The sequence below is a fragment of the Euprymna scolopes genome, chromosome 7, assembly GCF_053919585.1.
Source record: "Euprymna scolopes isolate OS-2025 chromosome 7, ASM5391958v1, whole genome shotgun sequence".
In the NCBI taxonomy this organism is placed as follows: domain Eukaryota; kingdom Metazoa; phylum Mollusca; class Cephalopoda; order Sepiida; family Sepiolidae; genus Euprymna; species Euprymna scolopes.
The window spans coordinates 28,620,870-28,648,315 of NC_136488.1; the positions used below are offsets into that span (position 1 = coordinate 28,620,870).

Below are 27,446 nucleotides of genomic sequence, written 5' to 3' on the forward strand. Positions count from 1 at the left end.
TGCTTAATATTTCCAATTGTTTATTGTTTCAATCATTTGACTGATATCGTCTTACATATTTTGGATCAAATTATGTATTCCAATAGAAAATGATGAAAATTCCTGAATTTCACACATGGAATCCAGTTGCATGTGTGCAACCTATCGAATGTTTCTCTTCCTGGGGTCACCTACCAATGTTCAACAACAGCGAGAATTGTCAAGCTACTACCACAGCAAAGAACTTTCTATTTCAAACCGAACTTAGATGAGCAGCTCCTTTCTGATAACCACCATCTTTTGAACACATTACCACAGGACTACTTCCTTGCTTAATACAATATGGCAGTCTTCAAATCCAATGTCAACAAATACTTATCAAGCCGTCTTCTTAAGTAATTGAATGCGGCGAATTTCACACATCGTTTTCAATTCCCTCCCTGCAGTGTTCATCATTCAACTGAAAATCTCATTAAGCTCTATCCTCGAATGGCTTGTGACCTTCGTAAATAATGAATATTTAGTATCAAAACAAACTTTCACTTCTAGATGTTGGCAACCTTCACGTGGTCTCTCCTATAATTACCTAATTCTACAAATTGAATTTTCAACAACACATACTAATTGAAAGAAGTGATATCTGACACTGGCACTAAACGGGCAGCTGAAGAGATTTCAACATCTTTACCTTATTGATAAACAATTCATTAGCAGATCGAGCACTTATACGATCTGAATGAAGAACGTCATTGCCTAATGTTTACTTCTCCTTTATCCTTTCTTTCACTTGTTTATATCAATGGAAAGAAAGAGTTCAACTGACAAATTCTACACCTATCAATCTGTCTATCAAGGAACCAAACCATGTCTACTATTACAACAAAGTCATCAATGCTGATGGGCACATGACAGATAGAGAGACGCGGACAAACAAACAAAGGCATTACAACTTGGTATAGCATGAAGCAAAGGTGTCAGCTTACTGACAAATAACACAGCGCCAAGTCTATGCAGCACATGTTAGAGCTGATTGTTTTTTTCATGTGAAGGAATCACGATAGATTTAGAAGTAGATCAGAAAATCCGTCACGGATTCTATGGATCAGCTAATGTAAACGACTAGATAACCACTCAAACATAACAATGGGCTTCTTATCTGATAATACAAACTGTTTAGTAGAAATGATTTAGTGCAGAAGCGCTGACGACAATAAAAAAAAGTAAATAGCTCTAAAAGTTTAAAATTAGTTAAATCTTCAGCAGTTGTCTCCCTTTTTATATAGATCTCTTTAGTATCATTATATATATATATATATATATATATATATATATATATATATATATATATATCTCTTCAAAATAAGTGGTACAAAATTGGTTTAGTCAAAAGGATTTACTTAATGTAGAAGCGCTGATGACGATAAAAAGTAAATAACTGCTGAAAATTTAACCATTTTTAAACCTCAAGAGCCGTTTCATTTTGTATAAAGATCTCTCTCTCTCTCTCTCTCTCTCTCTCTCTCTCGTTTTTATTTCAATGAGATTACTTTGGTGTGATCAAACAGGAAGAATATAAATAAGAACGGGTTTTACCAGATCAGGCTGTCTGAAGGTATTGACGAAATGCACCTAACATTGCTGGTTTTTGTTTTTCTACTTCCTTTTGCAAAACTTGTGTTCTGCAAAAAACAAAAAAACAACCAACCTTTCTCCCCTTTACATTTCCCTTTTCTCTTTCTATCTCCCTCACTTCCTGACTGGTTTCCTAACTTAAAATGTACCAAACATTAATACTGTAACCCTTTTCCCTCTTCTATTGCAAAACTCATTCATGTTCTGCAGAGAATAAAAACAATAAAATCCACTATAAAACAACCAAACCAAACACTACAAATTAACGATTAAAGAGCTTGAAGAATAAAAACCTTCCACAAAATAACTGAATGCAATATGAATATTATTTCCAAAATAACTGGATTTGGCATTAAATAACGCGGAAAGCATTGATATGCCATAAAATAAAACAAGTAAATAAGATGAGAACGAGATGTAGGTCAGGGGTGTGGCATGGCTCTGCAGACAAATTTATGTTTAATTGACCTTTGACAACTAAATATTTTCGTTTACCAGCAAAATAGAAAAGTTACTAGCCAAACCCATATGATTTTTGGAATATGACATCTTCGTTCCGCGACAAGTACGTATATCCTAAAGATCTTTCTATATTACATGGTTTTTAAATATGCACCGGATGTCATGTTGGGACTTGAAAGTATAAACATTCGAATTTCTCTAAAAAAAAAAAAAAAAAAGTTATTTAAAAAAACATCTGAAGCAATTCGAATGTCTAAGAATATAAATAAGAACTGGTGCTACTCATTAGAAACCATCCTTGGTGTATGATTACTACTTCCTGTTAATTTCTGTTATGTGACCAGTAGTTTAAGAGTTTATCGGTTAAATATTTACACACAGACACGCACGTACATATACTGTTTTATTTATATAAATTCTTTCAAAAGATCTTAATAAAACTAAGAACTAATTATTTTTCACTAAGGAATGGGCAGCCAATGGAGTCTTATCGACATGAAGATCAGAAACCTTCAACGATTTTATCTCAATGACTAAACGTCTACAACACAACTGAAAAAACAACAACAATCATGGATAATAAATAATAAAGAAGAGGTCTTATTCAAAAGCGATATTCATTTTTGTGCCATCTTATGGTTGGCAACCATTTGACCACAAGCAATTCTCTCTTTGGCCATTCATACTTTTCATGATATAGTTTTTGTCAGGGAAATGTCGACGAGGATGCCTAGCCATTTTTTGTAAGCCAGTCTCTTCTGCTCCTGTGTCACATCTTTCAGCCGTCGAAAATAAATACTAAATCCATAGCAACGAGTTTAAATGGGATAAACTGAGCTTATTCTCTGAAAGTTGAATATTGTTTATGTTTATCCGATAATCTCTCCTTATTTTTATTTATTTTTATTTTTTTTACTAAAAACAGTTTTCGGACCAATTTTAAAGCAGTTTTCTGACCAATTTTAAAACAGTTTTCAGACTAATTTTAACACAGTTTTTGGACCAATTTTAAAGCAGTTTTCGGACCAATTTTAACGCAGTTTTCGGACCAATTTTAAAGCAGTTTTCGGACCAATTTTAAAGCAGTTTTCGGACCAATTTTAAAGCAGTTTTCGAACCAATTTTCTTTAGCATCTCTTGTTTCTATTTATCGTTTTGGGTTTAAGCTGCCTGTTTGTCTTTTTTATTTTCTTAATAAAACTGTTTAAGAGGTCCCACTTTTAATGTCTAAAAAAAAAAAAAAATGAACAACGCTTTTGCATGAGAGTTCACCCCAGACAAGGCATGAGGTCACTTGATGTAAGGAGCTAAAAATATAGTACTTCAAGATCAAAAACTTACCAACGATAAGTGTCATATGGAATATATTTTTACCCAGAAAGCAGCAATTCTTTCACGTTGTCAGAAGCATCCCTCATGGAATGTGAGGACTAAGGGACAAAATGAGGAAAGCAAGAGTTTCGCGGCTGTTGAAAGTAACCCCAGCATCCATTTTCTATTCTCGTTTTAATTCCATCTTCTGAATTAAAGGTTAGCAATCATGTGTCCACAAGCAATTCTATCCGCAGCCAGTCCTGCTTTTCATGGTATAGTTTTGTCAAGGAGGCTGACGCAAATGGAAACTAATCCTTATAAGCTATTCACAGCACGAACTCGTTTCTCACTAAAATTGCAAAGAATCTTCCTTTCTTCGTTTGTGTACCTAACATCAAACAGAATTTCTACAAATATATATATATATATATGAGAAAAATGAAAAAACGACAATATAAAGGTATATACTAAATACATATAAATTTAATCATTGATTAAATAAGGAAATTACATCAATTAGGGGTGTAAGATAAATGTGCTTTTTATACCTAAGAATTTCAAAGACTAATGCTTCACATCAAAAGATGTGAGAAGATGCTAGGTAACATATTAGAAATGTGACGTCTAGCGACAACTACATTAGGAACGAAATAATGAGATGTGGGAGGAAGATAGTAAAACATTGTGATCTAATGAGAAGCATTAGGCTCTGAAATACCTAGGTATAAAAAGCATATTTATCCCACACTCATAATTGATGTAATCTCATTATTGAATCAATGATTAAATTTATATGTATTAGTATATTACTTTATATTGTTTTTTTTTTCAATTTTTTCTTCTATATAAGCTCCATCTCAATTGTTGAGCTTTGTATTATCCTGATAATCTCCTTTGAAAGAATTTTTTCTAATTCCTTTTAGCTCCCCCATATATATATATATATATATATATATATATATATATATATATATATATATATATATATATATATATATTTAAATTAAGGTATTTAACTAAGCTTAGCTTGAGAAAACAATGCTTAAAGTATTCCTATACGCATGGTCCGTAAATCACAGTAGTTCCTTACATCTTAATATCAATTTGCCTTGTTTGGAGTTATTATGAGTAAGCAAAAAAGGGGGGCTTCACATGGCGTAAAAACAGCCCATATAAGATGACGGTTTTGTACTCTTGATTGTCTTCTGTTTAAATCAAACAAAAAAGATATAAAGGAAGAAATGTTGTAATCAGTTAAAGAAATAAGTAAGATGATCACAAATTTCTCAGTCATTTGAAAGAAAACCGTTAAAATTGATGGAATTTTCCAGAATAAAATGTTTTTTTTTCGCTTATCTTTAGCAGAAAGCTTGGAAATATCCAAATATTTATACTTTTAGTGAAGAATGAGTTTTTACAGTTTTCTGTAAAGCAAGATAAGGAGAAATGTGAAAAAAAAAATGGAAGGCAAGAGCAGTTTTTCTTTTTCAGACTTCTTAGTTTTGGCAATTTATAAAAGGCGAAGACGTAAAGTGAGGAAAAGAGGGAATGGAAGATAAGTGACAGGAAATTCGAATGAAATCACTGTTGAATCTAATCTTTTGCTAAAACCCCAACAGGAATAATAAAAAAAAGATCTGCTTTTATAACATTTTCAGGAAAACAGGCCAATTTTTTTTTTTTTTGTTAGACACAAAATATGGCAGTTGACATCTGTCCTCAATCTATCAACTTAAAAGAAATGTTCAAAACACGAAGGGAAAAAGACCACTCTTCGTAAAGAATAAAAAGATATATAATTTTGGAAATAAATTCAATGAAAGTATTCCGCAATATTTTTTTTTTGTTCGTCCATAATATTTTACAAAGGCAATTTTAGATAAAGAAATACGTTGTTTTAAAATGAATACTACTACCAGAGTTGACAAAAGAATCTAGGTAGGGGATGGCATTAAGTGAACTCAATTTTTGGAAAGGTGACCTTCATTAGAAATATAAATTGTATGGGTTAGCAAAAACAAAATGGCCGCCACGAAAAAAGAAAACGTTTGATGCAAACCAAGAACATCATGAATAAAGCAAAAGTAGGAATAAACAAAACCAACCTTCCGTCATTAGCATATTTATTATAATAATTTGCATAGATTGTTTTGGCTATTAAAATAAATGTCAAGTTATTGTTTTAAAAATATTCCTATGATATGAATAATGATGACTTCTTTTTTACCTCACATCAGTTAAGGTCGCAGATAGCATCGGGCATACTGCTTCCACAAATGAAGAAAAATTCTATTAAAACTGATGCTCAGAAAACAACTATTCTCTCGCCGCTGTAATAAAAATTTAGAGAAAGAAAATGTTGCTAAGATCCCGTTGAAGATTAAATGTTTTGAACAAAGATTAGTAAATTAAAAGTAAAAATCTTTTTGGGTCATTATTCATTTTTGGTATATTTTGCATTCTGAGTGTGTTTGTTTTACAGCATATCAACCATTTTCGGATTAATTAATGGTGAATCAGATCATTTTGGAAAAATGTTTTATGCTTTATAAAAAATGTTTTATGCTCTATTTTATATGTTCAGATATTTATTCACGGTGTTTATATTGGTTGCTTTGTTTTACTGAATATTAACCCTTTTTGGATTCAATCATTTTCTTCACTTATTCGTGGCATTTTGTTTGGCTGTGTTGTTTTATGACATGCCAATCATTTTCAGGTTGTTTTATGCAGAATCCGGTAATTTTGAAAAAAAAAAAATATCTTCATGTTTAAAGTTCTTTATATTTTCAAATATTTATTCATGCTGTTTTGTTTAGTTGTTTAGTAAAGAAAAACATTTGTTTGTATTTTATTTTGCAGAACATGATTGAGCTTTGGAAAAGGAAAAACACAATACCATCAATGTTTGGTGCATTTAAGTCAGTGAACCGATATCCTCAACAGCCTGATCTGGGTGCATTCGTTTGCATTCTAACATTCTTCAAAAAATTACAGTTTTCCACTTTTCTCAGTTTCAAGCCTCATATATCCAGTACTTATCCTTTTTCTTATAGTGTAAAGGTAAACAGATCCTCTGAATGAACTCTGTAGCAGGACACTAGTCTTATACCAGTTATATTTCTTAGCAAAATTGATCCGTTACTTATACACCTAAGCAGAGTGTGTTACGATTTTTAAATCTCATGTCGCTTGATAGCCCCCTTCCAGCGATTACCGTTCATATGTGCCTTATTCTCATGTTTACAATCAACTTAGAAGTGGAATTACTCATGTTGAGACTCGTTCTCTAATTAACATGTTCACATCAGAGTTGGAGAACATACTCATACTTTACCTTGCATGTTACATTCGAAAATAGAATTTAAAAACATCCCTACGTCTTGAGAACTGGATGACTGCAACTATGCCCAGTAGAATAATTTATGTGTATATTATGAGGCCTAAAATTTTTTCAAATTTTAGATTGGAAATGTCTACAACTACTTTTCACACGCACAAAGTCATATATATATACATATATATATATATAATATTATAGCGATAATACTGTGATATATATATATACATATATATGTCACAGTATTATCGTTAGAATAAATAAAATAAAAAGATAAATAAATCGACATAAGTTTATAAGAGATAAAAAATATGTAAAGTAGGACGTCGTGGCATCAGGAATAATACATATGGTCTAAGGTTCGAATTCTAGAACAATCACTCTACGCTGATGATCGGTAGAACCGTGAAACACAGGTTTGTAAATTACTGTTTCATATATACATATATATATATTCGGTGTGTTAGAACGTGTTTATCTTAAATTCTATGCAATTGTGCAGAATGTAGAAACTATGCATAAATAGAATTTAGCGTAATAGTTAAGTGAACTCAATCATCTAATAAGAAAATAAATTAATAATTTACTAGCGCTTGTTTTTTTAAAGGAATATGTAAATTAGGTTACCGTCATATAGCTGCTTGCAAATCCATAACTGAGTATATAAGAATTTCGTTTTAATAAGTTTTAAATTGAAAAATTAAGTTTTTAATATAAATGCGAGCGAGAAAAAACTCAACGTTATAGGTATATAGATAAAAGTAACCTTGTCTGTCTGTACGCGGAACAGTCTCTATAAAACTACTCTGTCATTTATTGGACTACAGATTTGAAGCAGAATACATTGGGGATTCAGACAGTGGAATAAATTTGATTTGGTTTTAACCCAGTACATATAATTGCTAAGGGGTCGAAGTTTAAAAAAAAAATGGAATTTGGCAGGTGTAAGTCGACTAAACGTGTATCTTCTATGCATGCGCAAATATACATTTAACATCATTGATTTATTCACTTACGGTGGAATTTATCTCGAATCCGTACTAATCATGAGTCAGGCTTAAGGTTTAAAATTTTATCTATTTAAAATTGAAGGAATTCAAACGGTGGTTTATGATATATTGAATATTTCATAATTAAAAAAAAAATTGTTTAAAATTAAAATTTTCTATAAATCATCGTTTCTTAAGTTGATAATCAATTTGTTCTCCGGGGAAGAAATGCAACTCCACAGAGGAAAAATGTTTGGTTTCGAGAAGGAGAATTATACATTAATCACGTGAACGTGTTCTGATCCATCGACTCAAGAAATTTTCTTTTGATTTCTATAATGATTCATTTTGAAAGCATAATCTTGGGAATAATAAAGGTGACAAAATTCCATTTCGAAACAGGAGATTTGGGAACCGAGGACAGTGAGTGGATTGTGTGTGACCTTTGACTTCTTGCAAGAATATTTCTTTGATTACATTTTTTCGTTACTTACCTTTTTTTTTTTTTTTTTTTTTTAAATATAACTAAATGAACCATACATGTAGCTGCATTGAAAGTATGTAAGCTTTGTAATTATTTAAAAAAATAGAAAAGAAAAAAGTCAGCTTAGTAATGATAGACCTCTGTAGATATGACGAGTTCCTGTTCACACTTGAACAGATCATTTGCCCACAACTTAAAAGGCTGGATCAAAAAAAGAAACAAGCAGAAATTATCATTATAATCAAACATTATATAAGATCAAAAAGTATATATATTATTAAATTCTGAATATTTTTTTTTTTTTACTCGCGACCACCCCTAACAAGGCATATCACCACTTGGATGTAAGGAGCTACTATTTGAAACTATGCCTAGGAAAAATAAACAAGATGTTGGTTTACGTTACATTTAAACTTCTACATATCAGTACAATTAGGGAGGCAGGTAGCAAGAAGGGAATTCCAAAGTTTAGCTGTTCTAGGGAAGAAGCTAGTAGAGTGGAAAGCTTTCTGGCATTTAGGGACCTCAACAATGGAAGGGGTGAGATTTTGTTGCTAAGCGGGTTTGTTGGGGATATGTACGTCGAGTGGGCACAAGTGCAATAAATTCATCAGAGCACATTATTTATATATTTTCTTAATATTTTCAACTAAAAATTCGATAAAGGATGCTCAATATTACAATTAAATAGAGCCTTAATATAACTCGAATCTATAATTTCAATTCCCTTAAGATCCAGCTGTTCAAAAAGAATTTTATTTTCTCAGAGGTATAAGCTATCCCTTATTTTTTATTTATTTTTCATTTATGAAGGCCAAGAGGCCACTCGAGGATAGAGAGAGAGAGAGAGAGAGAGAGAGAGAGAGAGAGAGAATACAGTAGACAATTGGACAATAAAGTAATCGTTAGTAATGGAAATTCGGTAAATTTGTTAACTTATATGGAACGGCTCATCAAAAACTTGTTTACGTTAGACTTGAAGACAACCATATTGTAGTCAGCTGGAAAGCAGGAAAACGGAAGACAATTCCATAGGCGTGCAGTTCTAAGAAAGAAGCTTTGTTCACGGAATCTACGTTTAGGTTTAGGCACAGATAAATGAATAAAATGAGGCTGCAAATATTATTTTCGTTTACTCCTCTACTAAGAAAAGAATCTGATCTTTATTGAAAAGCTTGAGTTCAGGAGAATTAAATTCCTAGTGAATGTATTAAGAAAATATGCAAATAAATATGTTCAGTGTTGGATATTTTATGACAGACAGACATATAGTTGTTTATATATTAGATATATATATATGAGGTGTCCCAAAATTAAACATCTAGTTTGATGCTAATTTATGTGTTAATAATCCATTATGTTCGAAAAAGACATTTCGTTTTGGCAAATCATCTGGGTTTTCGCAGATAACAGTGTAACTCTGTTCTGCATATGCAAGATCTGATATATATATATATATATATATATATATATCTGCGCAGAGTCGTAGAAATTTCCACGTTGGTATCTGGGGGTACATTAATTCACTGGGAGAGATGCACCCTCTAGGAGAAGAAAACTGATGTAAAAACCTGCCGACTACTGTATGCTTTTCCAACAAAGATTAGCAGTAATACCATAGGTTGGTTCTACACAAAGCCTTCACCACTATAAACAAATCATCTGTGTGGATTTCCAAATAAGTTAGTTGTTGTAGCGGAACTTCATACGCCAAAATAGACAGGAGAGTCCATTTATATATATATATATATATGTATATAGTAAGTTATACAAATATAACTTATAGCCTGACGAATCCTAGTGTTGATGAAACGCGGAATATTCTCTGTAGCTTAATTGTCATATACATTTTTATAGCTTACTACCTAACTCTACCTATATATTGAGCACTATTGAAGTAAATACTTAAAGTTTATGCATAAAATTATACTTTCCTATATTAATTTATGTGATTAAATGAAGTAGTCATATATATATATATATATATATATATATACAGAGAGAGAGAGAGAGAGAGAGAGAGAGAGAGAGAGAGAGAGAGAGAGATTTGATAGCCTACACAGAATTTTGTAAATGAAGGTCGATAATTTGGATTATTCGAACTACTATTCTTATCTTGATTATTTTTAAGATGAATCTAACCAAAATGAGAACAGAAACGGTATATAAAACTAGCTATTCCTTGTTTGAATAATTCAAAGTCATTTTTGGATTCTCACAATTCATTTTTTGGGGTGGGGTAAACTTTCTTTCTCATCACGTCCTACTAAACTAGTAGTGATAAACAGAAATAAATGCAATATTTCTTTCAACTGATACCACTAGCTCTAAGAGAAAAGTTTTTTGTAAAAATGTTATTTACGCGTTAGGGTGTACCAGGTTAAGATTTAATAAGTCTGGAAATAATTAGGCGAAAGACATTGAACCTACGAGACATGGAAATAAGCCTGCAAATAAAATATGTGTTGACACTTATCGATTTTGTTTTTCCAGCCTCATCCTGAGACTAATATCTCCATCTTCTTCCCCTTTCTTTGGTTTGACCTCCCTAATCAGACAAACAAAAATCAATTAGACGCTTAGCTGTTTGCCTGCCTTCATCCAATCAAGATAAAAACAAAATAGATATTCAATGAATATTTTATGCTTCCTTAAAGCAGAGTCATGCAATAAATCAAACTTAATTCTTGACTGGACATTACAATTATTATTTTGTCTTCTGGGCTTCAACTTATTATTATTATTATTATTATTATCATTATTATTGTCTGCTTTAATCATATATATATATTGATTGTAAACTTTATCATTATTAGGTTATTACTGTTTTTATTCATTTTGTAATCATCCTTATTTCTATATTTTTATCATATTTTAGACACGTCCTACCATTTCAATGAGATGCTTCGTCACTGTGTTTGTCTGTCTGTCACGCTTAAATTTGAAACAGTATTTTTATACGTCTGTTATGTTTAAGTTTGAAATAGCATTTTTATATATCTGTCACACTTAAGTTTGAAATAGCATTTTTATTGGTCTGTCATTCTTCAATTTGTTATAGCATTTTTCATTGGTCTGTCACACTTCTGTTTGACAATAGCATTTTTATTGGTCTTTCACACTTAAGTGTGACAGACCAAGAAAAATGCAGTATTTTAAACTTGAGTTTGAAATATTGCATTTTTATCATAAAATGGATGCATCTTAAATATAGTTATTTATCAACACTAGAAAAAATTGTGACCTGTTGAGTTTCCTATTGTGCTCGAGTTAAACTTTGAATCAGAAAAATGGAATTTATCAAACGCCAAGTAAATAAAAAAAGGACAAAATCCGAAATTAGTCTTTGTCTGTTGAGCATCTTTCTCTTTATTATATTTTGTTTTTATCAAGCTAGGAATTAAATAGTATTGATACTTGTAGCTATATGCCCTTAGGATAAGAGCGAGGAGGTTAAACAACAAAGAGGGGGAGTTATAGAGATAGTCTTAATAAGAGAAGGGTGAAATTATGATAAAATAGCAAATTGTCTCATTAGAACAATTAAAATAGATTTTAAAAAATGTTCAAACATAACTTAATTTCTATATAAAGAAATAGCGTAACATGCATTTTGTGAGATTAAAATATTTCAGTAAAAAACTTAAGGAAACAAAGTTTGATTGATTCAGCTTTAGTATAATAACTAGATTATTATTTCATGTTTTTTATCATTTAGTTTGTAACTTATTGTCTCATCATAAACAGCATTAGTTCCTACTTTATTTTGCTTTATTTATTTATATATATAATGCTGCCTAAATATATATATATATATATAATTAAAAAAATTTTTTTTAATTCAATTTTTACCCCAAACAAGGCACAGTGTCACTTTGAAGTAGGGGCTACTATAGGGGACATAAGCAGGGGCATTATGAAGAGAGATGAGTAGCAAGATGTTTGTTCACATTACACTTGAACTTCTGCATTCTCCCTATCTTGGGCTGAGCATATTGGGAAGTGATATACAAATTACCATAACCGTATGAAGCGATGCTCTTTGTGTAAACAAATTGAGCTTAGGTATTTGGACAATGTCAAAACATTGTTAATTCACTGTCCACATAGCAGCAGCCAAATAGTGCAACGGTTAGAAACTCCGGCTGTCATATGGGCGGTTGGGTTTCGATCCTGGCTTGAGGTAGTTGCTTGCCTAGCCGCACTGATGAGCTGTGAAACAGCGAAACCGTACTGTATGTGGGTAACTATATATATATATATATATATATATATATATTAGCATGGGTGCCCGGCGTTGCTCGGGTATTTGGAGATGTATGTTGAGCAAAAAAAAAAAAAAGTGGTCAATTTTTTTTAACTTGGACCCATAGTATGACCCCTTAAAATTTGTTTTGGGCTCAAATCAAGTTATTAAGTTAGATCCATGTCCAAGGCACCTATCTCTAAAATTTCAAGTGTTTAGACCGAAAATTGTCAGAGGAGTTTGGTAGAGTTCTCAAAGGTCGAATCGTTGAACTTTGACCCCTTAATCGCAAAATTTCTGTCCAAAAACCGATCACATCGATTTTCCTAAATCTCAGTACCCTGTATATCAAATTTCGAGTCTGTAGACTTAAAATTGACAGAGTTATTGCGTAGGGAAATGTACAGACAGACAGACACTTTCACTTTTATATATATATATATATATATATATATATATATTACTTTCGAGTATAGTGCTGTTTCTTAATTGTTTTACCTTCATGGAAGCCTTTCAATAATAGTGATGTCCCAAGGAACCACTACATAAGAAACTATTTTACAATCTTATTTATTTTTCTTTCATAATGCAAGGGATATTATTTCTTTTTATAACCGTTTTAGGAGACTGGCAGGCTGCTGAAATCAATCTGTACTGAACGAGGACAATATTTGCTTGAACATGAATCGCTCACGTACAGTTTTATGTCATCTGAAACCTAAGACTCTGTTTTTACATTATCAAATGTATTCTGTAAATATATTCTGTGTGACTATTATGCTTTTGTTTAAATGATGTAATACTTAGAAAAAATTGCTATAATACCTCCAAAATTTCACAAAATATTTCTGTTCATGTATATGAAAATTAGATTCGTAAAATAAATAAATAAATAAAATAAACATTATGAGCATGCAAGATCACCCTCCGTGAGTGAAATATTTACTTTCACCATCACTAATGTTTGTGCAAAATTAAAAAAAAAAAATCAAGTCATGTTATTGAGAAAAGTACAAACAAATAAATGGATGAACGAGTTTGAGGCAATTTTACCCTATAATGTGTCCCACGGGAGGCAACCAGAGTTATCCCGGAAAGTTTGTTCTGGCAAAAATTTACTTTCACCATGTTTGTGTAAAATTTCAAAATAATACAAGGTGTGGTTATTGAGAAAAGTGCGAACAAATGAACAGACGAAAGAGAGTGAGTTACTAGGTCTAATCCCTCCTTTCTCGGGGACCAAAAAAAAAAAAATGAATTTGCACATGTGTGTGTAAAGGCATAATAATATCTGCCTGCTTATAAGTATCTCTTGAAGGAATCATTGGTAAGTACTTAGGATACCCCAGGGTCCTGTGGAATCCTCGTTAGGAAACTGAAGTTTCAAGAATAAGGAATTAAAATTTATACGAAACAACGCATTGCAATTTCACTACTATATCATTGACTATTAATTGATCCTGGCTAATACAGATATTTTCATAAACTCAAAGTGAAGGAAAATAAAAAATAAAAAACGGATGCAACAAGACATTAACAAACACAAACAAATGGGAAAGGCAAGAAAGAAAAAAAAAAACAATTACATATAAGTAAGAAGAACGCTTAGTTCTGGTGATACAAGTGCCCATCTACAGATGTGTCCATCATAGTTATCTTTTAGACAAGGCATATCCATTTTCCTCCCTCCAGCCCCCACCTGCCTCCTTTCAGACTCCACTGCCCTTGCTGCCTCAGCTATCTAAGCAATCGTTCTCTTGACATTGTCAGCGAGAAAGCTGTTGTCAGTGGAAAACAAGACGAAATAAAGAATGAAAAGACTAGGATCTGACATTAACAGTAAATGACCAGTATCTTCGCTCGGAATGGTACCAGATGAAAATAATCCTACATTTCGTCAATCATAAAAAATGCAAAGATGAAAAAAAAAAAAAAAAATAGCAATGAAAAAAAAAAGAAAAAACAAAACAACAACAAAAAAAAATCTAACTTCTTTCTTTTATTCTCAGGCATGATTTGATGGACTCGCCAGTACGGAAATGGTATAGAGTGCATTGTCGTTTTCTAGCATTGTTAGTTAAACAACACGGACTTAATCACTGGTCAGCGCATCGTAACATGACGAATGTCCTTGAAAATAGCTATAATCTTATCAAGCTGTAGATATCTAACACTGTTCATAATACACAAACATACAGATGCATAGATTTATAAAGGCATTTGTATATACATACATCGACACACCTTAACCCGTTCTCTACATGTATGCAATTATATTCATGTGTTTACTATAGCCAGATATACACACACCTACATATTTATGCATATCTACATTTATTCACTCTTATATATGTCCTTATCTTTATTTTTGTATGCTAATATCTCAATAGAATATAGGTATAATCATCTATAGTCATACATTTAGAAGTACCAAAAAAAAAAAAAATGTAAACTTATATTTATGAACCCGCCATTAATTATAGTAGAAATAATTCCAAATATCTTTGAATATTGATGCTATCTGTATAATAAAACAAAGCCGGCTTATTTCTTGAACTTTGTCATTGATGGTATTGAATCTGTCAATCGATGTTTGGTTCTACGTAGCTATTTTTCTACTTTTTACCGTCCATCATTTTTTTTTTCAATAAAATAATGTAATTTGATTAATTTTCTTTACATAAATACTCATAGGACGTTATCTATATATTTAAAAAAGTGAGAATGTGTGTGTGTGTGTGTGTGTGTGTGATGACACTTCTCAACCTATATACTCAACGAATTTTTGATGTACAGAATTGAAATTTGGTATATGCGATATTCAGACATGTGGAAAACATTTTAATCGATTTTCATTCCGGAAAAACGGGATGCTGAGGGGTCAAAATTGAAAAATTGGTACGTGGGCGTGGTCGGATATTTTTACTGTTTTCAACTGTTTCACGACTGCGCATGCACGATGGAGAAACAATAACTTTCTTATGTTAAAAATAAGCAGGTTTTTAACTGCATTTAAAGATCGTGTCTATCTGGTCTAATGGTTATCATACTCGATTTACTGTTTTTGTGTTTTGGTTTTGATCTCATTTTAGAATTTTTTTTTTTTTTTTTACTTACAAGAAGTGAACTATTTAGAAGAAAAAAAAACAATACTCGCATGCACATGTCTCAATAATTTGTTTTTCTTTTTTTTGCTTCATTTCTTTTTTTGCTTCATTTTTTTTAAAGGAATTCAACGTTACATTTAATATCTACGGTATTTTTTGTTTATAATAAATAAGAAATCTGCAATAATTAAAATATAATATTTATGCATATTTTACGACCGGGCAATGCCGGGCGGTCTGCTAGTTAAAAATAAAATTAAGATATTTTTCAATAATGCTTTAAAAAGCAATTTCATGTTCATAATAATATGTATCTTTCTTTCAGTACTTTACACACCACAAACGCGTATGTAAATTAGATGGAATAATTTACATATGCGTTTGTGGTGTATAGAGGATGGTAACAGAAAAGGGGTCATTATTTTTTGTTATACAAAAAGAATGTCTTAATTATGATAGATCCAAAATTGTCAAATGAAATCACAGTAGAACAACCAGTGGTTTATGAACTATCGGCTCATGAGGGTGTCTATTTCCAGGATACACAAAAAAAAAAAAAAAAAAAAAAAATTCCTATTTCCTTTGATAAGTTTTTCAAGGAATCTATCAATATCCTTAACTCTTTAACATTAGGAAGAAATATGACATGGAAAAAAAAACGACAGGTCTCTATAAAATATGATGCAGAAAAAAAAACTCCTTCCTATCGAACATTCAAGATCGTCTGCCGTGTCACATTTGATAAGGATATGAATTGTCATGCAGCCAAATCACCAGTTAACTTCCTTTTGCCCAGCAAAAGCAATCTTTCCTTTTTTTTTTCTATGCAGTATTCAAAAAAGCCAACTGCCAAATATAATGCAGCACAATAAACGCTGGCAAAATTCCATCAATTTTGAATAAAGAATTCCTCTTGAATTCTACCAATTTAGCCTGAAATATTGAAAGTTAGCCATCCTTTTTCCCCCGTTTTGATTCTCATAATAAATTTACTTTGACTCAACAGCAACCGTTTTCTCACATGACCACCCTTTTCAGTGCCATATCATCATCATCGCTTTTACACCTTATTTCAGCCATTTTAGAGTTATTTATTTCTGAAACGCTATCACTACTGTAAAATATTCTTTGAATACAAGTAACTTTTTCACCAATTGCTGAGGAGAAGGAAATCGTGGGTTTATGTTTTTCATTAAAATATTAGCACGTAAATGGAGCTGATAGCAACACTTGGAATTGGCGTCAGCATAGCCGATTTCATAGTCTATGACAGTATCCATTACTCCAACCACATATCTACAAATATTGATGAAGAATTCAAAAGTCAGTGATGTATTTAAAAGAATGCAGATAATTTTTTTCTTAAAAACAACTAAAATTTAAATAGTATTTGTTCCAGCTTTGACTTCATAGTCAATGATCGTATCCATAACCAATTTACATCATCGCCTCCGTTCAGTCTCGTAATGCAGTGGATACTCCCTTTGAGGGTAGCTGCTCATGTAATTGTGAGGCAAGGATTGTGCAATTCCCAACCACACTTATCCTGGAAACAATGCCAAAATAAGCAGAGAAGGCATACAGCTCCTGGAATTCCCAAATGGTCACCCATTTTAGCACTTACCAGGGTCAACGTTGCTTAACTTCACTGATCTAATGGGAACCGGGTGTCAATGGAATTATGCCATTGCACCAACACATCATCATCATCATCATCATATCCGATTTAACATGTTTTACTTGCTGCTAGATGTTAGACAGATTTTAAAAATTGACTTCTAAACTAACCTATTACCGGCCATATTCGATTTTACATCTGTTTTACTTGGTGGCATTGTCATAGGAGAACATATTCTCTCCTATGATTGGATTAAGAAATATATAAATATTTCTTATAATATATAAATATGTTTATTGATATATTAATTAAAACATAAAGACGTTTCTAGAATGTCGTTATTCATAAAAATAAATAATAATCGGCGTCTATAAATATAAAAAGGCGTAGAACGCCTTTTTGCTCCTTTTTTCTAGAAGGTTCCAGGAAGTTCCTTTTCTCTAGAAGGTTCCAGGAAGTTCCTTTTAAAACTCATAAAAGAAACGCTATTGGTGGGTAAAGTCAGTTCGTGACATATTTTGGGATGCAAAAAGAGGCAACCAACGTCCGAATTCCGGCTTCCACATAAGGCCGTAAAAACAAGTTCGTGACATATTTTGGGATGCAAAAAGAGGCAACCAACGTCCGAATTCCGGCTTCCACATAAGGCCGTAAAAACAAAAACCTCACTGAAGAACTGGCTGTCTGGATTCTGGTAAAGTTTTTATTTATTCTTTCAGTTTGTTGACCGAAACACATATACATATAAAAATACACTAAACAAAACATTTCAAAACACAATACATTAAGAAATACTTTCTTTATGATCTAAGGGAGAAAATTTATTAGCGAGTTTTGCCCTTCAAACATGGTAATCTTTTCTTTTGTTTTTTTTCTTGTAAATTTATTTTTTAATAAATTTCTTTTTCGTTAAATCTTTTTCTTTTGTTTTAATTTTATTACATGTGGGTGCTGATAAATCCCTAGACCATACGAGCTATGATCGGCACACATATGTAATAGGCATGTGTTGGATGACTTTTAGAAATTGACTTCCAAACTAATCTAACTCTGCCCGATCTTTATTTATCCTTCTTTCTCTCAAATCCATCTCCATCACTTCCATCCATCTTTCCATTGACTCTTGCAATCTCAACTATTCTACATCCACTGATCTAAACACTCATCCATTTTAATGTGTCTATACTTACGACTTCGCTTGTTCTGTCCACAATTATTTGTACTGTTCAGATTTGATCTTTCTTTGGGATCATCGCAATTAAACCTGTCTTTAAAACTCACATTACACATTTATCGTATCATTCTTAGTTAATTTGTGATATTTTTCTCAAAGATTGTAAGTAGACACTACAATTGGATTTCTGAAGCCTTAAAAAGACCAGGTGCCTATCTGTAGAAATAAATAATTTATAAATTATGAATATCATTTCATATACGCATATGACTATATACACAGATATGACAAAGATAAGTAGAAACACTTACTGCTGTAGGGGGGGTCTTGATCGACCTAGGCGGACAATGTTGCTTATTTTTTCTCTGATAAACACTCAAGTGATTACATTGGAAAGTGGAATCTTGAAATTTGCAGCAATTTGATGTGAATTAATGACACTTTTATGTTGACCCATAATATAGCTTCTCAGGAATTGGCAATCTTAATGCTTCTTTGACCTGTGTCATATTTAAATGGTGCACATTGATATGTGAGACACAAAAAAAATGTCAATTGCCTTCGAAGTTGGTCAGAGTTCTGGTCATGATGACAAAGTTGTATTAATTTAAACATGTCAGAATTATTTTTTGTTGGATGTTTGTTTACTTTTGTAAACGTGTGTTATGTACTCCTCTTTAAAAACCCACTTGCACAACAACATCAACAACGAAGAGCAGGTCCCTCCAAACAGACTTCCTTTATCTCAGACAAGAGGAGATAACTCAACTGTCTTAACTCAGGGATTAGCAATGTACATACACACAAATATATTCACATGATAAATAAAAAACAGTAATCCAAATAATCTAATTAAAAACAGTAATCCAAATAATCTAAATAAAAAACAGTAATCCAAATAATCTAAATAAAAAACAGTAATCCAAATAATCTAAATAAAAAACAGTAATCCAAATAATCTAAATAAAAAACAGTAATCCAAATAATCTAATTAAAAACAGTAATCCAAATAATCTAATAAAAAACAGTAATCCAAATAATCTAAATAAAAAACAGTAATCCAAATAATCTAAATAAAAAACAGTAATCCAAATAATCTAAATAAAAAACAGTAATCCAAATAATCTAAATAAAAAACAGTAATCCAAATAATCTAAATAAAAAACAGTAATCCAAATAATCTAAATAAAAAACAGTAATCCAAATAATCTAATTAAAAACAGTAATCCAAATAATCTAAATAAAAAACAGTAATCCAAATAATCTAAATAAAAAACAGTAATCCAAATAATCTAATTAAAAACAGTAATCCAAATAATCTAATTAAAAACAGTAATCAAAATAATCAAAATAAAAAAACAGTAATCCAAATAATCTAAATAAAAAACAGTAATCCAAATAATCTAAATAAAAAACAGTAATCCAAATAATCTAAATAAAAAACAGTAATCCAAATAATCTAAATAAAAAACAGTAATCCAAATAATCTAAATAAAAAACAGTAATCCAAATAATCTAAATAAAAAACAGTAATCCAAATAATCTAAATAAAAAACAGTAATCCAAATAATCTAAATAAAAAACAGTAATCCAAATAATCTAATTAAAAACAGTAATCCAAATAATCTAATAAAAAACAGTAATCCAAATAATCTAAATAAAAAACAGTAATCCAAATAATCTAATTAAAAACAGTAATCCAAATAATCTAAATAAAAAACAGTAATCCAAATAATCTAAATAAAAAACAGTAATCCAAATAATCTAAATAAAAAACAGTAATTCAAATAATCTAAATAAAAAACAGTAATCCAAATAATCTAAATAAAAAACAGTAATCCAAATAATCTAAATAAAAAACAGTAATCCAAATAATCTAAATAAAAAACAGTAATCCAAATAATCTAAATAAAAAACAGTAATCCAAATAATCTAAATAAAAAACAGTAATCCAAATAATCTAAATAAAAAACAGTAATCCAAATAATCTAAATAAAAAACAATAATCCAAATAATCTAAATAAAAAACAGTAATCCAAATAATCTAAATAAAAAACAGTAATCCAAATAATCTAAATAAAAAACAGTAATCCAAATAATCTAAATAAAAAAACAGTAATCCAAATAAAAAATAGTAGTCCAAATAATACTAGTCTGTATTAGTTTTTTTAACACAAAGCATTAAGCAATTTGAATATTGTTGTCAATTATTTGTTGACTGTTTATTGTTATACTTAAATGCATTATGCCAGAAATTTCTTAAACTGAATACAGATTCTTAGACTCTTTTCGTATATATCTTTCAAACATTCATTTTTTAAAATAAAATCTTATATTTTAGATATACATTTTCTAGACAAGCTCTCCGTACTTGTAACTTTCTTTGAGTCCTTGTCAAATATCTTTCATTATACTTATATATTGATTGTCCCACTATGCCAATTTGCCTAGTTCTTTTTCTCAAGCTAAGTTTAAACACCATATATATTATATATAGTTTGATAACTTTTCTTGGAAAATAAACGTGTAGCCTACTTGGCATAAGTATATTCTCATATTGGAGAAAAATAGCGTATATATTTGGACTTTCATGGAATAACCTGAATATGTTGCTTATTTTTTTAGTAAATATATTTTAAATAAATTAGTAACTCCAAACTTTATGATGTAATATTTTTTATTTGATGTTTCCATATAAAATTCATGAAATTAACTGAGTGCTGAAATAAAAACACACAAACTTTGTTGCTTTTTGTGCTACAAAAGAGAATAATGGTTACATAAAGCAAAATAAATAAATAATAAAATGCGAAAAGCAAAAAAAAGAAAAAGAAAAACGTTACCTGACCTTGGAATGGAATTTAAATATGAAGACTGTCTCAAGTTCTCTTTTAGAAAAACAGATAGATAACTTACCTACAAAAGAAAAATGAAATAAAAATAATCTTTTTAATTGAAAAAGGACAAATTCAAAAACTTTTGTAAATACAGACGAAATTTTAAAAGAGAAAAATATACGTTGTTTGCGTGTAATTAATTGCTATAAATCAGCAGGACATAACTTTTTTCTACAATGGTGTCGAACGACTGTCTAATCCACCAAGTCTCCAGGTGGCGGCCTTCAAATATGGAGGTTAGTTGTGAATACTCAAGAAGCAGTACTGGAGCAATTGGCAATCTACTCAGAGAGTGTATTGAGCTTGTCTGGTGACCATGCCTATATCTCATCCACCGAGTCCTCAAGTGGCAGATAGGTGAGCGACCTTCAGATATGGAGGTCAGCTGTGAATAGCAACTTGTAATCTACTCAGGAAGTGTATAAAGGACATGATCTAGTCAGATATATCTCCATAAAATGCATTCAAATACCCAATGTAAAGTTTAGACTTGACAGGTGTCAGCCACTATAAAAGCTGACGGACTTGGTTGAATGCAGGCTGTTTACCTAGATTGGTGATTTAATTAGTGTGTATCATGAAATAATGTTGAGCAGAGAGGAGGATTTTTTTTTTAAACTTTTGCTTCAAATAAATATTAATGGATATTTTCATGTGTGCAACTAGCCATCTACCTGGACAGAGGTTCGGTTGTTTGGTTATTTTGTGTTACAGCATATCAACCCTTTTTGAGTTATTTAATGCTGAATCCAGTTATTTTGGAAATAGTTTTTATGCTTCAAGTTCTTTATATCTTCAAATATTTATTTGTAGAGTTTGGAGTGGTTATTTTACGGCATATCAACCCTTTTTGGGTTATTTAAGGCCGAATCCAGTTATTTTGAAAATAGTATTTATGTTGCATCTGGTTATTTTTGTAGAAGGTTTTTATTCTTCAAGCTCCTTGTATCTTCAATCGCTAGTTTGTAGTGTTTCGTTTGGTTGTTTTATAGTGGATTTTATTGTTTTTGTGCCGTACCCTGCAGGGCATGAATGAGTTTTTCGATGGGAGAGGGAACAGGATAACAGTATTAATGTTTGTTACATTTTAAGTAAAGAAATCAGCCAGGAAATGGGGAAGATAAAAAGAAAAAGTGGAAATGGGAAGGGATAACGTGGGTTGTTATTTTTGTTTTTGGTTTTGCAGAACATGATAAAGTTTTGCAAAAGGAAGTAGAAAAACAAAAACCATCAATGTTAAGTGCATTTCATCTCAGGATGAGAATATCTTCAGACAGCCTGATCTGGAAACACCAAACCTAGACAGAGGTCACCAGTATGGGTTACACTGCTCAACTTGCACGTTGATAAAAAGAATTGATAAAGACGGAGAGTTCAAATTCCCTCATTGTATTATTCATCATCTCACAGACAAACTCTTTGTAATACCTCAGTATTATTGTACAGGGTGGAACGATAAAAGTGTCGCCCTAAACAAAACAACACTACAGCTTTATTTTAAAACTTTTATTGTTAAAATCAATTCAGGTAACTTGATTATGTAGTAGAGATGACATCTATTCAATGTAGCTGCCTTCAGCCTTGATATAGGTCCGGAACTGAGAGCATGCTTTTTTTCACAAGCACTGTGGGAGCTTGGCAAATACTCAGCAGATGGCTGTAATCAGGCTGGCTTTGGTGTTGTGGGAGGTCATGTTGGTGATGTTCACGACAGATGACCAAATGAAGTAGCCCAGTGGGTTCAGGTCAGGAGAGAAGGAGGGCGAGTGAGAGAAGAGTACAAAATCGTAGTATTCCTTCTGAAGCCAAACCTGAGTCTCTTTGGACTTGTGGACTGGTGCCGAGTCCTGCTACCACACCCAGGGTCTGTCAGTAGCCACCTGATTGCACCAGTGAATCACCACACTCTTCAGCACATCCAGGTACACTTTGGTGTTGACTTTCAAGCTGACTTCGAAGATGTGAGGTGGCATGATGTGGCCCTCACTTGAAATCACACCAAAGACCATAACAATGACTGGAAATTGTGTTTTCATCACCCTGCGCATGTCCCTGTTATTCGAAACAATCTAGCTATGTGTTCTAAGGTGCTGGCAATGGTCCTGTTGTCATAACTTGGATTGGTACAGAGCATGAATTGTACAGCGGTATATCTCAATCTCGCTCATTGAACATTGTGTCACTTTCAGACATGGATAGAAGGCTCCTATCACTCTTGGGATTTGAACACAACTCATCAACTAGTAGATGGTCCGCAAAAAAAAAAAAAAAAAAAGAAAACCGATTTTCATCAAACAGAAATGGAATCATGTCATCTTTTCAAGAGCAACACTTTTATCGTTCCACCCTGTATTATGTCTTTCCACATATGAAATGAAGTACATAAAATACAGTTTTAAGATTTTAAGCACATGGTGCCAAAATATGTCAACAATAATTATTACAACTTCCAGAATATTGCCTATTTCCATAATTGTACAGAGTATGATCACAAAAAATTGGACGATTATATTTATAGCCAGGGGTGATAAGGTCGAACCAATTAGGTATCAAAATCGTTGTACAAAATATGTTGCATCTCTGAATTTTTCAGTCAAAGCCTTTAGTCTTTAAGTTGCTAAAAATAATTGTGTGTTATGTAACTCAGATTTTATTTTAATGAAAATTTTGTAATAAAAATAACTTCCATGACATAAAAACTTATCTGCTGACTAAAAGAAATCTAATTCTGCAATTGAAAATATTCAGAAACTGCAGTAGACACAATATGTTATTTTTTATATTCAATAGAAAATAATTTATTGATTATTTTCGATTTAGTAAAACCATGATTTAAGATACATTTATTTACAACTGTCTGTTATCAGTGAATTAAGCCTATCTAGATTTACAAGTGTCTTACGAGAGACCCGAAATACAGATGACCAAAAGTTATGAAGACATATTTTCAGAATCTATCATAAACATGAACGTATTAAGAAATAGATGATCATCAACACTAAAGAAGGTGAAAGTGTTGAAGTAAATATGGGCACGGAATAATGACTGTGCTGAGTTCGAATACTTAGATCAATAGCACTACTTTCGCCATGGATGTTGACAACCTTAACATGATATATCCTGTGGATCCTTGATTCTAAAAATTGAAATCAAAGAAACAAATAAGTTGAGAAATTCATTTCGATTCTTTGATTCACAGGAAACAAAAGAATAAACCACACAAGTACACACACACACATATATATATATATATATATAATTTTAACCCCCTCCCCTCTTTGGGTAGCGCACTGTCGTAAATAATCTCATCCACTATTAATTGACTGAAAAATGCGACGCTCATTGTTTGTTTATAAACATGGCATCTGTAATCTAACAGAAAATAAACCAAAATTGTTTGGGGATTTTTTTTTTTGTCACAAGGTCGATCGCATATATATAGAAAAGAATTTATTTCTCTATTTAAGGATACAGAGATTTCCCCCTTTTTTAAAGATAGTGTCTGTATGAAAAATAATTCTGACAATTCTGAGATAATAACCGATAATTTGAGTTATTTGGACTACTATTCTATTCTTGGTTGTTAGTGCATTTTTTTCAACTTGGGCATCTTTATCTCGATCCTTGACACCTTGGTGGCATTTTGAATTGAACATTTTATTTAATCCATGCTCGGAAATTACATCGGTTGAAACGTTCTGAAAATAGCAACCAAGATGAAAAATAATAGTTTGAATAATCCAAATAATGCATGTTATGCATCAGATTTTATCAATATATTAATACGATATGTGTCTAATTTTGTGTGTGATGCTTACATCTGTTTTCTTCCGAGTGACTGTCGTTTAATTGTTATGATTTTTAATTTTTTGTTATAAATAATTTTACCAAGAATTCTTCAGAAGTTTTGGTTCCAGTTTCGATTATAACTGATGCCATCCAAGTCATCTATTTTTTTATAAATAATTTTTCTAAGAATTCTTCATGAGTTTTGGTTTCGATTATAGCTGAAGGAATTCAAGTTATACATATATACATAATTTTTTTTTTCTTCATAAGTTTTGGTTTCGGTTTCGCTTCAAGCTCATGCATACAAGTCATATGGATATATCTTTTTTATTTTTGAAATCAGAACTTTATAATGCATAAGAATCAATAGAAAATTGACTATAATAATATATAAAAACTCTACATAAATTAAAATATATTTAAACACATTTTTCCGACCGAGCTATGCCAGGCATCCTTGCTAACTTCGATAAATCTTTTGCAGTTTTTAAAAAACGAGCTACAATAATATCAGGGTGTTTCCATTTACGCTGAACATCCACGAAATGCCAACATCAATATATATTACAAATGAAAGAGTCTGCTGTGGAAATTCCACAAGTCCTGCTAGTAAAATAATAATTACTTTTAAAGTAAGGACATTTAAATCTCTGTCCTCTATTGTTATTGCGAAATGGTTGTTTGTAGGCCTTGCCTTTCTGTTGTTCCCCTTTTTAAGGGACATTGTGTTTACAGGATGGAATTACTAGATCTAAGATATTTGTTTACGCCATTTTTTGCAAATACGGCAATGAAAGTATTTGGTCAGAAAACCCGGACTTGAAGACGAATCATTTTCTGTTTTTCTCTGAAAACCAAGCAGCTTACTAAATATAAGGTCTTTTTGGAATGAAGATAGTTTGGATCCATTTCGCCATTTATCTGACATTGAATATGGCGCCTGCAAATGTAAGCCATCTGAAAATCTCAGGTTGACTCTTCTTAATTCAAGAAGATGAAGTCAATTGTTTTCAGCGCAAATGTCAATCTAGTCTGCTGTCTTTGTAAGATAAAATGATTCTCTTTTATAACGACTTTCAACTGTTTCCTATCTAACTATCCCTTCTCTCTCTCTCTTCCTATCTATCTCTTTCTAAGGCTGGGGTGAGGGATAATGAAATACCAAAAGTCTTCCAATGAAGAAATTAGGAGCTCAACTTACAATAAAAACATGGCACTAACGCGGCTTTCCTTGAGAAGGTTTTTGAAGTATGAACTTTAGAGTGGTCTCGAGTTCAATAAACATCTACTGGACAAATGTCAGAGTTGGCATGAGAGTCAGATTCATGGAGCAATATACAAGGGAGATAACTCATTAATAGTACACCAACCATAACGTTATCACATATTTCTTCCAAGATACGTTATATATATATATATATATATATATATATATATATATATATATATATATGAATGAAATGTTGCCGTTACATACAAAGAAAAGAATAAAATCCGGGTTGGCATTTTCTCTTTTTTAACAAAAGTTTTTATTACCGTTTTCCTCCTCCTTCTGGCCACAGTCGGCCCATTTTCATTCTCGAATTTCATGTCCATTTTCTTCGGGCACACTTTTCCTCTCCTTCGAGCATATGGTGTCCTTTTTTTCTCTTGTCGCGCCAGTTCATACACATTTCCTAATTTGCATATCCTCGTTTTTCGGCTACTGCTGCTAATCTCTTCACAAGCCAGCCATCCTTCGCTGCTATTTTCCAACGTGCTCATATGCGTCATGTTACATATATATATATATATTGAAATCGCTCAAGACAAGGTGTGAAGCCACTTAATGCAAAGAGCTAACAAGAACGAAAGCTGGTATCACAAAAACAGGATATGCCTATTGACCTTAGATTTGAGAAGATCAAGGTTAAACGTAGAAGGAAACAGTCAGCAGGAAGAGAGTACCACAAGAAAGGGACTACTGGACTAGGGAGCTATACTACAATGAGGTATAGAAAACAACGAATTAGTGGAGATTACTAAATCAACGAGTCAAGCAAGTCATAACAAAAGAAACTTGGAATAGATCAGATAATTTTGAAGAACACGTGCCATAATAGTATTTATAGAAAAGACAAAGATTAGCAACATCACGCTTGTGAGAGAGAGGTTGCAGAGAAGAAGATAGGTTGAGGCCAATTAAATTACACATGCGTTTCTGTACCTTAAAAACTCTCACATTTTCGTAAAAAAAAGTTCTCATATATTTTCTTATATTTCCAAATTTATGCTAATCGGCAATTAATTTTTTTTACTGATATTTATCTTTTGATGAAAATAGCATACCTTTGAAAATCCATGAATTAAGAATTTTTCTTTATTATAATTCTGCATTTAAATTTGATTGATTAATAAATGCTATGTTTTTATCAT

At 31.5% G+C, this 27,446-nt stretch overlaps 1 protein-coding gene across 6 annotated transcripts in view; it reads right to left on the reverse strand.

The window, feature by feature from the left end:
• LOC145279666 (uncharacterized) overlaps positions 1–27,446 on the reverse strand; it is a 971,079-nt gene that overhangs the window by 363,456 nt on the left and 580,177 nt on the right. The window contains exon 3 of one of the 6 annotated variants that reach the window (XR_013868422.1): positions 20,490–21,261. The exons of the other annotated variants lie outside the window; for them this stretch is intronic. The gene's annotated coding sequence lies outside the window, so the exon portion shown is untranslated. Of the gene's footprint in view, positions 1–20,489; positions 21,262–27,446 lie in introns of those variants that run through there. 6 annotated transcript variants of the gene reach the window in all.